The following is a 13,674-nucleotide window of genomic DNA, read 5'->3' on the forward strand; positions in this document are numbered from 1 at the left end:
GTAAATCAGGGCTGGGACAAGGCCATTTGGTGCCCAGGGCGAAGATGGCAAACTGCGCCCCCCCCCCCCCCCCCCCCGGCATACTGGTGGCAATTGATCAGGCAAACTGGCAGCACGCTGGCGGCAATTGATGGGCACAGTGGGGCAAACTGGCAACAATTGATGGGCACAGTGGCTGTGTTTGATGGGCACAGTGGCTGTGTTTGAGGGGCAGAGTGGCTGCGTTTAATGGGTACAGTGGCTGCGTTTAATGGGTACAGTGGCTGCGTTTGATGGGTACAGTGGCTGCGTTTGATGAGCAGAGTGGCTGCGTTTGATCGGCACAGTGGCTGCGTTTGATGGGCAAAGTGGCGAAAATTGACGAGTGGCACAGTGGCTGCGTGTGTTGGCACAGTGGCTGTGTGTGATGGCACAGTGGCTGCATGTGATGGCACAGGGGCTGCGTGTGATGGCACAGGGGCTGCATGTGATGGCACAGTGGCGACAATTGATGGCACAGTGGCTGAGTGTGTTGGCACAGTGGCTGCATGTGATGGCACAGTGGCTGCGTTAGGTGGCACAGTGGCTGCATGATGGGCATAGTGGCGACAATTGATGGCACAGTGGCTACGGTTGGTGGGCACAGAGTGGCTGCATGTGATGGCACAGTGAAGCTGCAATTAATGTTTTTTTTTTTTTTACAGAAAAGGCAAGCTTAAAATAACACAAAATCATTTCTTTAAACTGCTTTTTTTTATTAAAAAAATTATGATCATCTCAGTCCAATCCCCCCCCCCCCCCCCCCCCGGGGGGGGGGATTGGACTGAGATGACCATAATTTTTTTAATAAAAAAATTAGTTTGTTATTTGTATTACATTATTTTCTTACTTTTTACAGTCTGTGTGTGAGTAGCAGCTAGTGAAGGCAGGCTCCTCGTGGCTTGTTCTTCACGCGCCGACACAGCTCCCTGTAGGCTGCGCGAGTCCTCCCTCTCTCACCTCACACCTCGCCTCCGGCGTGAGCAGCGTGACGTCACACGGCGCACGCCGGTGGTATCAACCAAATGAATCCTCCATGGGGGGGGGGGGCGAGGAAACGCAGAGGAGGAAAGGGAGCCCGAGCCAGGAGCGCAGTCGGCACAAAATTCATAAGGGGAGAGAAGGAGCAGCGCTGACATGGCTGGTGTGGACGGTGTAGGCGGGTGCAGGAGCGCACTCAGCACAGCAAGCACAGCAAGTGGCGCTTGGCTAATGTGGTACAGTGAAGCTGTACACTGCTGGCACTTCACCTGCGCCCCCCTCCTGTCCGCAAATGGTAGCGCCCAGGGCACCCGCTCCTTCGGCCCCTGCCTTGTACCGGCCCTGCTGTAAATTGATGCATGTTGATTTCATTTATTAAAAACCACATTGATTTTATTATCCTACATGCAGTCTACGTGATTCCATCTATAAGAGTGCCCATACGCTTCTCCTTTATCTACTTTACTTGGTGAACAGGGTGCAACACCAGTTTGGGGCACCTTGCCATCACCAGACAGAGGGAGAGCCGTCCTTTACATTCTCCACTAGGTAGGTTTTATACCTGTGTGAAACACCTTCCTGCGCTGATGTTTCAAGCTATACACACACACGTAGATCTCGGTTAAGGTGTGTGAACATTCCCAAGCGCTGACGTTTCAAGCTCTGTTTTTTAACATAACGTGCCATCTTATTCTTAGTATGGCTGAAAGGATGTATTCTGCGGAGGAGGCCTATGTCATCCTGTGTTCGGACACAGACACCGCCAGTGAGGATAGGGAACACTTTCTTATAACATCCTTATAATGACTGGAGATCACAAATTCGTAAATTAGCAAATATATGGCGAATATTAGACCAAAAATGCATGAAATATCGCAAATTTGAATATTGCCTATGCCATTTTGTCCTGTTACCCCTTGTGAAAGTGAAAAATGTGGGTGTAAAGCAACTTTTTCTGGAAAAAAATTTTTTTTTTTCATTTTCACAGCCAAGTGTTTCCTAATGGGTCAAAGTGCTCACTACACACCTTAAAATATTCCTTGAGGGGTGTATTTTCCCGGTGTCACTTTTTGGGGGTTTCCGCTGTAGGGCCACCTGAGGGGGTCTTCACATGCGACAAGGCTCCAAATTACTATTCTAGCTAAATCCGCTCTCCTAACGCCATATGGTGCTCCTTCTACTCTGAAGCCTGCTGTGTGGCCATACATCATTTTTTGAGCACACATGGGGTGTTGCCGTATTCGGGGGAAAGTGGGGAACAAAATGTGGGGTGCATTTTGTCTTGTTACTCTTTGGGAAAGTGAAAAATGTGTAGAGCAACTTTTTTGTGAAAAAAAAATGCAATTTTTAATTTTCACTGCCAAGTGTTTCCTAATTCCAGACAACACCTTTGAGGTCAAAGTGCTCACTACACACCTTGAAATATTCCTTGAGGGGTGTAGTTTGCGGAATGGGGCCACTTTTTAGTGGTTTTCACTGTGGGGCCACCTCAGGGTGTCTTCATATGCGACATTCCAGCTAAATCCGCTCTCCAAAAGCCATATGGTGCTCCTTCCACTCTGAAGCCTGCTGTGCGCCCATACATCAGTTTTTGAGCACACACGGGGTGGTTTTGTAAACTCCAGATTCAGGGTAATAGATTTTGAGTTTTATTTGGCTGTTAACCCTTGATGTGTTGCAGAAAAAAATAAATTAAAATTTAAATTCTGCAAAAAAAAAGTCAAATTTAGAAATTTCATTCCCATTTTCTTTTAATTCTTGTAGAACACCTAAAGGATTAACAAAGTTTGTAAAATCAGTTTTGAATAGCTTGAGGGATTTAACTAGGCAAATAGTTATGAGCCTCCTATTGGATAATTACTGCATGGGCGATTATCTTTCAGCTGGCAACAAGTTATTTAACCCCGACTGGTGCTATGAGTTGCTTCTAATTTCTTAAACAACTATGTCGAAAGACACATCTCGTGGTCGTGGAAAAGATGTTACCGTAATCTGTTTGAGAAGGGTCAAATCATTGGCATGCATCAAGCAGAGAAAACATCTAAGGAGATTGCAGAAATGACTAAAATAGGGTTAAGAACTGTCCAACGCATTATTAAAAACTGGAAGGATAGTGATAACCCATTGTATTTGAGGAAGAAATGTGGTGCGAAAAAAATCCTGAATGATCGTGATCGGTGATCACTTAAACATTTGGTGAAATTAAATCGAAGAAAAACAACAGTAGAACTCAGGGCTATGTTTAATAGTGAAAGTAAGAGCATTTCCACATGCACAATGCGGAGGGAACTCAAGGGATTGGCACTAAGCAGCTGTGTAGCCGTAAGAAAACCACTAATCAGTGAGGCAAACCAGAAAAAAAGGCTTTAATTTGCTAATGAGCATAAAGATTGGACTCTGGAGAAATGGAAGAAGGTGATGTGGTCTGATGAGTCCATATTTACCCTGTTCCAGAGTGATGGGCGCATCAGGGTAAGAAGAGAGGCAGATGAAGTGATGCCCCCATCATACCTAGTGCCTCCTGTACAAGCCTGTGGGGGCAGTGCTATGATCTGGGGTTGCTGCAGTTGGTCAGGTCTAGGTTCAGCAACAGTATGTGCTCCAAGAAGGAGGTCCGCTGACTACCTGAACATACTGAATGACCGGGTTATTCCATCAATGGATTTGTTCTTCCCTGATGGCATTGGCATATTCCAAGATGACAATGCCAGGATTCATCGGGCTCAAATAGTGAAAGAGTGGTTCAGGGAGCATGAGACATCATTGTCACACATGGATTGGCCACCACAGAGTCCAGACCTCAACCCCATTTAGAATCTTTGGCATGTGCTGGAGAAGGCTTTGTGCAGCGGTCAGACTCTACCATCATCAATGCAAGATCTTAGTGAAAAATTAATGCAACACTGGATGGAAATAAATCTTGTGACATTGCAGAAGCTTATCGAAACAATGCCACAGCGAATGCGTGCGGTAATCAAAGCTAAAGGCGGTCCAATGAAATATTAGAGTGTGTGACCTTTTTTTTTTTTGGTGGCGACTCGTTTTTTGGACAGGCAGTGTATATGAAGAGAACCAGTCGGCACTGCGGTGTAGTAGCGTTGCGGTGCTCATTTCCGTATGGCGGAGAACTTAGTTTTAAACTTGTCCTCTAAGAATTTAAGTCCAGCTCAGATAAACTTGTTGAAAAAAGGCTTGTCCTTTAGCCCCACTTTCACTCTGGACATGGATTTGCAACGTTTCTATCGCAATTTACCGTTTGAAGGCTCATTTTTCAAGAGAACAGACTGTCTCTCAACTGGATGATTCTTCGGCATCTGATGTATTGACTGATAAACGGTTTAATCTGAAAATTAAGAGCACCTTTATACCGCCGAAATCATATGACCCAGTTGAGACCTTTATCAATTTGGTTCAGCGTGATGTTGATACATTGTTGCACCAATGTAAACAGGGAGAGTTTTACATACAACATAATCTGACTGTTGATGAGAAATATGCCCTAGACCATTTATTAGATGATAAATCCCTTATATTTAAACCTGATAAGGGGGCAGCCCTGGTTGTTTTAGACAAGGAGTATTACAAATCTGAAATCTTGGGACAATTGAGAGATACTGACACGTATCAAATATTACAGGTTGACGCTGTCTATCGCATTAAAGAAATGCCTCAGATTATTGTGAATACAGCTAGAGAGAATGGAGATATCGATGCAAAGTTGGGCGAATTTCTTATTAATCATCATCCTATTACTCCTGTTTTTTTATACACTGCCCAAAGTGCAAAAATCTATTACCCACCCGCCTGGCCGTCCCATCGTGGCATCGACTGACTCTATCCTCTCCCCACCAGCGAGTTTCATTGAAAGAGTACTAACAGCACTGATAAAAATGTTGCACTCTTATCTACGGGATACTGGGCATTTCCTGCAGGAAATCAAGTCTCTGGACTTGAATAAAGACTGCATACTGGTTACTTTCATACTGCATACTGGTATTACACACGAGAAGAGCACTAATGCGGTCTAAAACCTCCTGACCTCGACTACATACAAGGAGACAGAAAAAGTGTTTTCTCTCACTTCTGAAGGTGGTGTTGGAACATAATTATTTCCTTTTTCAAGATTCCTTTTACTAACAGCGCCGTGGGATCGCAATGGGATCGAACATCGCACCACCATACGCAAATTGCTATATTGCGCAAATTGCGCATTTTGAGAGTTAATTTGTCTACTCCAATTCTTTATATAATCATCACTGCATTTTTTGGCGTCGTTTTATTGACGACATTTTTTGCATATGGCGCAGCGACGTTCGGTCCCTGGGGCAGTTTACTGAATACCTCAATTCTGTTTGGACTCAGCTACAGTTTACCCTGCATTATGATGATCAGAAAATCTCTTTCCTGGATACATGGGTCATAAAAGGGGATGATGGTAAAATATACACTGATTTATTTACAAAGATCACGGATTGTAATAGTTTACTTACCTTTACCAGTAATCATCCAGCGGCCACTAAAAAGTCTCTACCCTATTCCCAATATCAAAGGGTTAAACGTATTGTGAGCAATGCAGATTGGATGAAATGACCACAAAGTTTAAGGAGAGAGGTTATCCCAAACACCTATTCCAGGAACAGAGAAATAGGATAGAGATGACACAGGGGGTTAAACCTTGTCAAATATCATCCCTGGATCCAGAAATTGAGGGGAATTGTTAATAAACACTGGCATGTTATTTCCAGGTCGCATCCGCAGATAATGGAATTCCAACAGCCACCTATGATTTGTTACAAAAGAGCCAATAATATTAGGGATAGAATAGTTAGGGCGGACATCGGGGGCAATAAGAGTGCACTATCCTCCCCTAAATATGGCTCTTGCCCTTGTTTAAACTGTATAAATTGCTCAAGTGTAATAAAAATACACATTTTTCCCACCCACATTTAGGTGAAAGTATAGCGGTACGGGGCAGGTTTACATGTGATAGTCGATAAGTGATCTATATCCTCAAATGCCCTTGTGGTTTAATATACGTAGGGGAGACTTCAATGAGGATGAAGGACAGGCTGAGCAAACACAAGTCCACAATCAGAAAGGGCAGTTTGTTGCTCCCATACCATACCATCTTCACCAGCAGAAACATATACGGTAGCACAGACTGTGGCATCGCCAGGGGGAGGGCAGAGGAGGCCACGGTCCCCCCTACATCACGCTGTGCCCCCCCATGTTCCCCCCCAACTAAAATGCCCCCCCAACTGAGCGGCTGCAGCCGGGCACAGGGAGATGAGCGCTTCCATTGCGCTCATCTCCATAGTCATCTGCCTGTGCTGCGGCGGGGCAGGGGAGGGAGAGGCGTGTCCCTTCCCCTTCCTCTGATAGGCTGCAGGCACTAGGCCGGCAGCCTATCAGAGGCCGACGCAGGCGGCGCGATGACATCATCGCGCCGCCTGAGCCAAACAACACGGGACACAGGCAGGAAGAGGCCTGCATCGCATCGCTGACGTGTAAGTGTTTTTTTTTTTTTTACAATAGTTTTACAGGCACATTAGGGGGGCTTATTACTGGCACATGATGGGTGGGCTTATTACTGGCACATGATTGGGGGCTTATTACTGGCACATGATGGGGGGCTTATTACTGGCACATGATGGGGGGCTTATTACTGGCACATGATGGGGGGCTTATTAACGGCACATGATGGGGGGCTTATTACTGGCACATGATTGGGGGCTTACTACTGGCACATGATGGGGGGCCTATTACTGGCACATGATGGGGGGCTTATTACTGGCACATTGGGGGCTTATTACTGGCACATGATGGGGGGCTTATTACTGGCACATGATGGGGGGCTTATTACTGGCACATGATGGGGGGCTTATTACTGGCACATGATGGGGCTCTTATTACTGGCACGTGATGGGGGGATGGGCTCTTATTACTGGCACATTGGGGGCTTTTGTTACTGGCACGTGATGGGGGGCTCTTGTTACTGGCACGTGATTGGGGGCACTTATTACTGGCACGTTATTGGGGGCACTTATTACTGGCACGTTATTGGGGGCACTTATTACTGGCACGTTATTGGGGGCACTTATTACTGGCACGTTATTGGGGGAACTTATTGCTGGCACATTATTGGTGGGCACTATATGGGCATCTACTGAGGCCACAAAGAAGGGGTGTTTTATATGGGGGGTTCTGTACAGTAGCATTTTATACTGGGACACATTATGGTGAGTACTATGGGGAAGGGGGGAGAGGAGTACTATGGAGTCATCTATGGGGGCACTAAGAAGGGGTATTTTATACTGGCAAATTATGGGGGGTGGGGTGGATCTGTGGATGACACATATAGCATAGGATGCTATATACGGTATGTGTCATCCACAGATCCCCCCCATAGCAGTGTCATCCACAGATCCCCCTCCCTATAAAAGTGTCATCCACAGGCAGCTAGGACATGTTGGAATCTGAGTGATTGTTTTTTTTTTTAAACCACAGACAGCAGGACTTTTCTTCTCTGTTGCGGTTTTAGGTATTGGGTAAAGTTTCGCAGCATTTCTAAGCGTACTTGTGTAAATGTATCATTGTTATAGCTACTTTTGTCCTGGCCCCCAGTGTGCCCCCCCAAAATTTGAAAGCTAGAGATGCCACTGAGCACAGTTACGTTACCAAATCACTGAGGGGGTCTCATTACCTCGTCGCGGTGGTGACAGGGACAAGCTACTATTAAAAAGGGAGGCTTATTGGATCCACCGGTTACAAACGTTGGAACCAAGAGACCTCAACCCTGATTACAATGGGTATGGCTTCCTATAATTTGGTACTTTAATGTCATTTTATTTTCTTTTTCTTTTAGCGGAATTGAAACATAATGCTACTATTCCATCGCACATCTATAAACTTCCACGTTATGGTTTGTGCTGCCGATTTGCTGTTCACTCATGTATTTGTATATATGTTATTCTCCATATTGTTGCACTTGGGGGTGGAGTTATTGTGATGACGTCAGTTTCTTTGTATTCTGGCGGTCTATTTAAAGAAGTGATTTCTTTATATGTGTGTATAGTCTGATGAAGGCACATAGTGCCGAAACGCGTCACTAACCACTGATATGTGACCAATAAATCTAGCATCCTAACAAGCTACCTTGTGTAAGTGCCGTCCTTTTCATATTGCTTCATAACTGAACTGTTCCTTAAAAAGTTAGGTTTTGGAAAAATAATTAAAAAATTTAAAGATTTGCTTCTAAACTTCTATGCCTTCTAATATCCCAAAAAAAATAAAAAAAAATTCAAAATGATTCAAAAATGAAGTACACATATCGGAAATGTCAAGTAATAACTATTTTTGGAGGAATTACTATCCTGAACATAGAAGCCCAATGGCTTAGGTAGGTTTAGCGTAGGACCCGCCTGACCTGAGACCACCTTGGCTCTTGGTAGGCGGGCTCAGATGTGTTTTGATCAAAATATATTGGCTAAGTGTCTCAGATATTATCATATCAGAGTGAGGAGTGTCCATATATAATGCTTGCATCTACTTTACTAAGTGCATTATTATCTTATTTCTGTGATTTTCTTCAATAATATGGCCAGGGACATCCGCACATTTATATATCATACCGTGCATGATGTTTTTATCTTAGTTTTTTTCTGTGATTTTTTTTTGTCTAGGTATTACTATCTATTATAAAAGTAGAGAAATTAAAATTTTGAAATTTGCTAATTTTTATCAATTTTTTTTTTTAATCTGATATTTTTTTTCTAAATATAAAATATTTTGACTCAATTTTACCACTGTCATGAAGTAGAATGATCACTTGGCTGGGATTAAGACCAGTCAAATCATGGTAATGTATATGGCACCCATAATTAATATGAATATAATTGAATAGTAGGATTACCTTAACCACCTCCGGACCGCCTAACGCAGATTCGCGTTCCGGAGGTGGCAGCGCTGCGCACAGTCACGCATATACGCGTCATCTCGCGAGACGCGAGATTTCGCTCAAAGCCGGCCCGCGCATGCGCATCGCCGGCCGGCAAAAGTTAAAGAACAAGTTCGTCACCAGCCTGCCAGCAACGATCATTGGCTGGCAGGCTGGCGAATTTCAAAAAATCCAATCACAAGCCATATAACAGATCATATTAGTAAATATGATCTGTTATATGGCTTCTCTGCTCCTCTGCTGGTCCTTTTCGTCGGTTGGATTCAGCAGAGGAGCAGACTGAACTGTGAGTACACCAAACACTTCACTGTAGCCCCAGATCACCCCCCTGCACCCCAATTAACCCATTGATCACCCCTTTGATCGCCCCTGTCAATCACTAGTGAAAGGAAAAAAAGTGTAAACTGTCACTTTTTTTTTTCCACTGGTATTGACTGTTAGGTTTTAGGGATAGTTTAGGCCCCTTGGTTAGGTAGTTTAGCGTGAGTTAGCGCCCAGCCCACCGCACCGCAGTCAATTATTCACTGTTTAGCGTATCGCTAATCAGCATTTGTACTTTTATAGTATCTGTAAGTGATCAAAACTGATCACGGTCAGATCTATAATTGTATTAGTGTCACCTTAGCTCGCCCTCCACCCAAAACGCAGTGTTTGCCCGATCAGGCCTGATCGGTCGCCCACACGTGCGTTCACCCACGCCCGCCCCACCGTAGTGACAAAAAATATTTTTTTTTTTGATCACTGCACATTCATTTTACACGCACTGCGGCGATAAAAAAATCAGTTTTGATATTTTTTATCAACCGCAGCGGCCTCCAGTACTTCGCTAGCCTCCCCTTTGTAAGACAGGCTTGCTTTTTTTCTTGGGTAGTCTCAGGGAATACCCCTAAATTTAGTAGTCCAAAATGTCAAACAGGGGGTATTCTTCTGAAGAGGCCTACAGGATTCTGACCCAGTCGGATGAGGAGTGGGAACCCTCATCTGACGAATCTAGCGGGTCAGAATATGAACCTGTGGAAAGCAGTGGCTCTCTGACCCAAAGTTCGGACGAGGAGGTGGAGGTCCCTGATAGCACCAGGCTTACCAGGCCCCGTGTCGCTAGACCACAGGTTATGCAGGATCCGCTTCAAGAGCAGCAGAGTGGGGCTGTCGCTGCCGGATCACGTGGTGAGGCATACACCAGCAGCACAGCCCTCCCTGGACCTAGTACCAGCACTGCCGTACAACATGGTGACGTGGCGAGCACCAGAAGGGCAGTTGAAGCTGGTACGGTGGCACGTGCAGTAGTTACCCAGTCGCAGCCACCGCACAGACAGGCACGTAGAGCCCCTAGAATCCCTGAGGTGCTGGCAAACCCTGATTGGCAGTCACCAACTTTAGCCGCACCATTAGTTCCCCCTTTCACCGCCCAGTCTGGAGTTCGGGTTGAGACGGCTCAAATCGGTTCGGCCCTGGGATTTTTTGAGCTGTTCTTGACTGCGGAGCTCTTGGACTTAGTCGTGGCAGAGACAAACCGGTATGCCACACAATTTATATCCGCCAACCCGGGAAGCTATTATGCCCAGCCTTTCCGGTGGAAACCAGTCCAAGTTTCCGAAATAATTTTTTTTTTGGGCCTTCTCCTCAACATGGGTCTAACTAAAAAGCATGAATTGCGGTCATATTGGTCCACGAACCCGATTCATCACATGCCCATGTTCTCTGCTGCTATGTCCAGGGCACGATTTGAGGCCATCCTCCGTTTCCTGCATTTTAGCGACAACACCACCTCCCGTCCCAGAGGCCACCCAGCTTTTGACCGGCTCCACAAAATTCGGCCCCTCATAGACCACTTCAACCAGAAATTTGCAGATTTGTATACCCCCGAGCAAAACATCTGCGTAGACGAGTCCCTAATACATTTTACCGGGCGCCTTGGCTTCAAACAATACATCCCAAGCAAGCGTGCCCGGTATGGGGTCAAATTGTATAAGCTCTGTGAAAGGGCCACAGGCTATACCCACAAATTTCGGATCTATGAGGGAAAAGATCAGACCCTGGAGCCGGTCGGTTGCCCTGACTACCTGGGGAGCAGTGGGAAGACAGTCTGGGACTTGGTGTCACCCTTATTTGGCAAGGGGTACCATCTTTCTGTGGACAATTTCTACACAAGTGTGGCCCTCTTTAGGCATTTGTTTCTAGAACGGATTTGCGCCTGTGGCACCGCGCGAACTAGTCGCGTGGGCTTCCCCCAACGGCTCGTTACCACACGTCTTGCAAGGGGGGAGAGGGCTGCCTTGTGTAACGAAGAACTGCTCGCAGTGAAATGGAGAGACAAGCGTGACGTTTACATGCTCTCCTCCATTCACGCAGACACGACAATACAAATTGAGCGAGCAACCCGTGTCATTGAAAAGCCCCTCTGTGTCCACGACTATAATGCGCTCATGGGAGGGGTGGACTTCAATGACCAGATGTTGTCTCCGTATTTAGTTTCCCGCAGAACCAGACGCTGGTATAAGAAGGTGTCTGTATATTTAATTCAATTGGCGCTGTATAATAGTTTTGTTCTCTACAGTAAGGCTGGGAGAACAGGATCCTTCCTCAAATTCCAGGAAGAGATCATTGAGAACCTCCTGTATCCAGGAGGTTCCGTGGCCCCATCCACCAGTGTAGTTAGCCGTCTACACGAGCGACATTTCCCCAGTGTCGTTCCTGGTACCTCAACCCAACCGTCACCCCGAAAAAGATGTCGTGTCTGTAGCAGGAGTGGAATAAGGCGTGAAACCCGCTATTTCTGTCCTGACTGTCCTGACCACCCTGCCCTATGCTTTGGTGAGTGTTTCCGGAAGTACCACACACAGGTACACTTAGCATAGGGATTGCATCTCACAGGACAGGCACACAGGGCTATTAGGGCCCTTTTACTCACAGCTGCTGCAAACCTCTCCTTTCACCTGGGATAAAGTGCATAACGTACTTCGCCACATCTTTGGGCGATTTGTGTTTTGCACATTGTCCCATGGGGAAGGAGAGGTTTGTTCTATAAAGGTAAAAAAAAACTAAACAAAAAAAAAAATACCAGTAAGTAAAAAAGTTAACGTTCAGTTAAAAAAGTTAAAAAAAGTTTATATGTTCTGTTCAAAAGTTAATAAATTTATTGCGTTGCGGCCTGGTTTTTTCTTTTTTGTTTTGTTTTTTTTACCTTCCAGGTGGACCAACCGATCGACTAGCTGCAGCACTGATGTGCATTCGGACAGAAGCATTGCGCTGCTGTCAGATTACACGCAAGTCGGTGTATGCGGCGCTGCAAGACGAGATTTCTCCTCTGCAGTAAAAGATACGTTTGCCGAGGCATATGAGCTGAGGAGGTGGCGGTGTTCATATACTTTGGCAAACACTTTGTATATATAAAAAAAAAAATCCCGGCAATGATTTATTCATCCACATCGATTGATGTGAATGGAGAAATCTGGTTTGCCAGGGCATACGAGCTAAGTGGGTATGGATGTTGGGCGGAGCTCCTATGTCCTGGCAGACGCCTTTCCCCTCCTTTTTCTTTTTTTGGCAGAGATTTTTTCATCCACATTGATTGATGCGAATGAAGAAATCTGTGCCGTTCATTTTTTTCTTTCAGCCCAGAGGCTGAACGGAAAAAAAAATATCTCATTACCCGTATGCTCAATATAAGGAGAATAGCAGAAACTCCTAATGCTGGCCATACATGTAATGATTGCGGAGACCCTCAAATGCCAGGGCAGTACAAACACCCCACAAATAACACCATTTTGGAAAGAAGACACCCCAAGGTATTCGCTGAGGGGCATATTGAGTCCATGAAAGATTGAAATTTTTGTCCCAAGTTAGCGGAAAGGGAGACTTTGTGAGAAAAAAAATCAAAACAATCAATTTCCGCTAACTTGTGCCCAAAAATTTTTTTTCTATGAACTCGCCATGCCCCTCATTGAATACCTTGGGGTGTCTTCTTTCCAAAATGGGGTCACATGTGGGGTCACATGTGGGGTATTTATACTTATCTTATCTTATACTTATCCCTCTTCGAAGTGACTCAGAGGGAGGTTTTTTGCAACAGCAGAGGCCAGTTAGAAATGTGGCCAGCCAGGGCCCACTACTGGAGGACGAGGAGGACGAGGATAAAGAGGAGGTGGAGGAGGATGAGGATGAAGCATGTTCACAGCGGGGTGGCACCCAACGCAGCTCGGGCCCATCACTGGTGCGTGGCTGGGGGGAAACGCAGGACAATGATGATACGCCTCCCACAGAGGACAGCTTGTCCTTATCTCTGGGCAGCCTTGCACACATGAGCGACTACATGCTGCAGTGCCTGCGCTACGACAGCAGAGTTGCCCACATTTTAATGTGTGCGGACTACTGGGTTGCCACCCTGCTGGATCCACGGTACAAAGACAATGTGCCCACCTTACTTCCTGCACTGGAGCGTGATAGGAAGATGCGCGAGTACAAGCGCACATTGGTAGACGCGCTACTGAGAGCATTCCCAAATGTCACAGGGGAACAAGTGGAAGCCGAAGGCGAAGGCAGAGGAGGAGCAAGAGGTCGCCAACGCAGCTGTGTCATGGCCAGCTCCTCTGAGGTCAGGGTTAGCATGGCAGAGATGTGGAAAAGTTTTGTCAACACGCCACAGCTAACTGCACCACCACCTGATACGGAACGTGTTAGCAGGAGGCAACATTTCACTAACATGGTGGAACAGTACG

General features: G+C 45.9%; 1 protein-coding gene across 1 annotated transcript in view; it reads right to left on the reverse strand.

Moving 5' to 3' along the window:
* The window catches only part of LOC121003989 (cilia- and flagella-associated protein 251-like), a 280,786-nt gene that overhangs the window by 240,861 nt on the left and 26,251 nt on the right, over nucleotides 1-13,674 (reverse strand). The gene's annotated exons all lie outside the window — the stretch shown is intronic.

Source organism: Bufo bufo, chromosome 6 (assembly GCF_905171765.1).
Source record: "Bufo bufo chromosome 6, aBufBuf1.1, whole genome shotgun sequence".
Classification (NCBI taxonomy): Eukaryota; Metazoa; Chordata; class Amphibia; order Anura; family Bufonidae; genus Bufo; species Bufo bufo.